Source organism: Mirounga leonina, unplaced genomic scaffold (genome assembly GCF_011800145.1).
Source record: "Mirounga leonina isolate KUSES-001 unplaced genomic scaffold, KU_Mleo_1.0 Mir_376, whole genome shotgun sequence".
NCBI lineage: Eukaryota > Metazoa > Chordata > Mammalia > Carnivora > Phocidae > Mirounga > Mirounga leonina.
In genome coordinates, this window is record NW_023270718.1 from 931,418 (window position 1) to 935,645 (window position 4,228).

General features: G+C 41.0%; 1 pseudogene; it reads right to left on the reverse strand.

Moving 5' to 3' along the window:
• Positions 1–1,574: 1,574 nt before the first annotated feature.
• LOC117998091 lies at positions 1,575–2,947 on the reverse strand (annotated as a pseudogene).
• Between the last annotated feature and the right edge of the window lie 1,281 nt (positions 2,948–4,228).

The window sequence follows — 4,228 nt, forward strand, 5'->3', positions numbered from 1 at the left end:
TTCAAACACTGACATTTTAAGAACTTAGATTTAGGAGTCTAATACCTGAATTAGATGAATGGATTGGCAAAAAGCTATTAATGAAAGGATTCTTCATTTTCCCTCTTCCACTCATTTCTTGAAATTTTTCCTTCACGATTTATATGAGGTAGAAGGTAAATTTATGTCAATCATTAATGGTTCTGGATTTAGCTACATTGTGCTGAAATAACCACTGTAGAGTTTTTTTTTTCTCCTGCTACCTTAGTTTTTGCAAAAATTTATTCAATTATCCAATTAGTTTTATTAGCTATTAAAACAATGAGCTTTCTATTTTCCAATCCTGATTATTTTTCCTTCTTGATATATGTCAAATGGGGTTAATATTTTACCCTAGAATTTTAACATCTTAAAATAATATGTAGATGCCAAGTCATTAAATTTTAATAATTTAATACTGATGAAATTGTTAAAGCAATAATAAACAACTGCTGTAATAATATAATTAACAGACCATTGAGTAATATTCTTCAGTTTCCACCCACGTATATTCTTTGTGGATTACTAAGGATAATTGAGTATTAATTATTATATAGTGATTCATGCCAAGTGAAAGGATCTGTGGACTTAAATTTGGAACTCAATAATTCTAGTCTGTACAGTAAATAATTAGAAAATATGAACTGCAATATGAAATACTAAATGCAGCCAAAACACAGATACCAAGAGGGATTTTTTTTTTTTCTCATTAAACTTTTGTTTTAATGGGTCTTAAAATTCTGTGACAGAGTTTTGGTCAAGTTGTTTTCATTAAAAAGTACTGATCTTGGGGCGCCTGGGTGGCTCAGTCGGTTAAGCGTCTGCCTTCAGCTCAGATCATGATCCCAGAGTCCCAGCATCAAGTCTCGCATTGGGCTCTCTGCTCAGCAAGGAGTCTGCTTCTCTTTTCCCTTGGCTTCTCTCTCTCTCTCTGTCAAATAAATAAAATCTTTTTTTTAAAAAGTACTGATCTTAGGGGTGCTTGGGTGGCTCAGTTGGTTGAGCATAGGACTCTTGGTTTCAGCTTAGGTGGTGATCTCAGGGTTAGGAGATTGAGCTCTGGGTTGGGCTCTGCCCTCAGCAAGGAGATTCTCCCTCTCCCTCTGCCCCTCCCACTTGTGCTCTCTCTCTCTCTCTAAAAAACTAATAAGTTAAGGGGCACCTGGATGGCTCAGTCCTTTAAGCTTCCGACTCCTTATTTCCACTGGGGTGGTGATCTCAGGGTTGTGGGATTGTGCCCCTCAATGGGCTCTACTCTCAGTGGAGAATCTGCTTCTCTCCCTCTTCTTCTTCCTCTGTCCCTCCCTGCTCTCTAAAATAAATACATAAATCTTAAAAAAAAAAAAAAAAAAAAACTAATGACTTAAAACTGTCATATACACAAAAAAATCAAATGGCCCACAAAACATTCTCCTTTCCTTCCGGAGGTTTTACAGTGCAGTTATCATTAATTGGTCTTTTACTGTTAAACTTAAATGGCCAATTGACACAAACAGTTCTGAGACCGTTCTTCCACCACTGAGTAAGATGGGGTTGGCAAGTATTGGGGATAATATTCATTTAGCCTTCTGAGCTTTCTGGGCGAGCTTGATGACCTTACCAGCTCCAGCTGTCTTCTTGTCCACTGTTTTGATGACACCCACAGCAACTATCTGTCCCATGTCATGAACAGCAAAACGGCCTAGAGGAGGATAGTCGGGGACGCTCTCAACATGCATAGGCTTGCCAGGAACCATATCAATGATGGCAGCATCACCAGATTTCAAGAACTTGGGGCCATTTTCCAGCTTTCTTCCAGAATGACGATCAATCTCCTTCAACTCAGCAAACTTGCAAGCAGTGTGAGCTGCGTGACAATCCCCCACAGGTGCATATCCAGCACTGATGGGCCTGGATGGTTCAGGATGATCACCTGAGCTGTGAAGTCAGCTGCTTCCATTGGTGGGTCATTTTTGCTGTTACCCAGCACAATGCCACGACGAACATCCTTGACAGATATTTCTTGACATTGAAGCCCACATTGTTCCCAGAAAGAGTCTCACTCAAAGCTTCATGGTGCATTCTAACACACTTGACTTCATTTGTAACATTGACTGGAACGAAGGTGACCACCATATTTAAGAACACTCGTCTCCATTCGGCCCACAGGGACAGTACCAATACCACCAATTTTGTAGACATCCTGGAGGGGCAGACACGAGGGCTTGTCAGTTGGATGAGTTGATGGCAGAATGCAATCCAGAGCTTCAAGCAGCATGGTCCCACTGGGATTGCCATCTTTACGGGTGACTTTCTATCCCTTGAACCACTTAGCGCTTGGCTCCAGCAGGCTGTCACCATTCCAATCAGAAATTGGCACAAATGCTACTGTTTTGGGATTGTAGCCAATTTTCTTAATATAGGTGCTGACTTCCTTAACGATTTTCTCATATCTCTTCTGGCTATAGGGTGGCTCAGTAGAATCCATTTTGTTAATACCAACTATTAGTTGTTTCACACCCAGTGTGTGAGCCAGAAGGGCATGCTCATGGGTCTGCTCATTCTTGGAGACACCTGCTTCAAATTCACCATTACCAGCAGCAACAATCAGTTGCTGAGATATAGTCAGCCTGAGATATATCTGTAATCATGTTTTTGATAAAGTCTCTGTGTCCTGGGGCGTCGATGATGATCACGTGTTACTTGCTGGTCTGGAATTTCCACAGGGAGATATCAATGGTTCACATTCGTGTTCAGCTTTCAGTTTATCCAAGACCCAGGCATACTTGAAGAAGCCCTTTCCCACCCCAGTAGCCTCCTTTTCAAAATTTTCAGTGGTTCTTTTGTCGATCTTACCACATTTGTAGATCAGATGGCCAGTAGTGATAGACTTGCATGAATCTAGGTGTCCAATGACAACGATGTTGATATGAGTCTTTTCCTTTGCCATTTTGGTTTAAATTTAGTGGTGGTTTTCAGGACACCTGTGTTCTGGGGGCAAACCCATCGTGGAAGAAAGGGGATTTTTTTTTTTAAAGATGCTTTGTACATCAGGTGAAAAGCAAATCCTTGTTCAGAAGCACAGGATGTTTTAGATAATATGAGATCAATAAGGTCTTCCCATTTTCTTTCTCTTTTGTGAGTATTTTTAAAAAATTGTTTTTGTTAATTTATTTTTATTCTTTTTTTGAGGTAAAATTGACATACATTATATTAGTTGCAGGTGTAAAACATAATGATTCAATATTTGTATATGTTGCAAAATGATCACCACGATAAGTCCAGTTTACATGTGTCACCGTACAGCGACCTTAGATTTTCAAACTGATTGCTCTGTAAGTGGAAGAGGAGTGGTAGCTACCCACCGTGTTGGACCAAGACACTTTGCTGCCATCTGCTGGAACACGATTGCAATAAATTATAAATAATTGACTTTGCAGTCGGCAAAAGAATAACACAATACACAAATATTTACAAAATCTTTTTCAAAATAATAAAGATATCTGTGATATGAATGGCACCTCCTTAGGTATATTACTTTTGTGCAGTGTCTAACATGAACAACTGTACGTGGTGATTGTGGAAAACCATACACAGATGGGGCAGGTGTGGGAGGAGGATTGGTTCATAACAAAGTGGAAGACAGTCAGAAAGATTTTAGGAAGAGATCCACAGCCAGGAATAGCAGGACTTGAGGATTAGATAAGAGCAAATTTTAGGACCATCCAAAGGGGTGTTTGAGGTCAGGGGTAGGCAATCAAAGTGGAAGGAGTTTTTGGAAGGTGATCAGGTGTGGGACAAGAGACCAGGCTCTACCCTGTGTTTACTGTGTGTCCTTAAGAGAAACCTTCCTCTTCCTTGAGTTCTTTTGCTCCCTTCAGCTGTGGGGGAAGGCAGGAGTTGCTGCACTCTGGGAGCCCTGCCCTCTTTGACCTTCCAGGTTTCTGAGAACTAAAGAGACTGGGGTCTCCAGGAATGGGTCAGAATGAGGGGTGGGATCATAGGTTCTCATTGTAGGAGGAGATATGGCTGAACTTCAGGGAGGACTTGGCAATGTTCTGGCCATACCAGTGTATAAACCCACCCACAGTCTGCACTAATGTGGGGAGGGACCAGAAGATCTCAGGTGAATGCCAGCAAGAAGACTCAGAAGAGTCTCCCTGGACCCCTAGATTCCTCCATTCCTATCCACAACCTTCTGAATATGCCAATATCCCTCTGTATTCCAAAC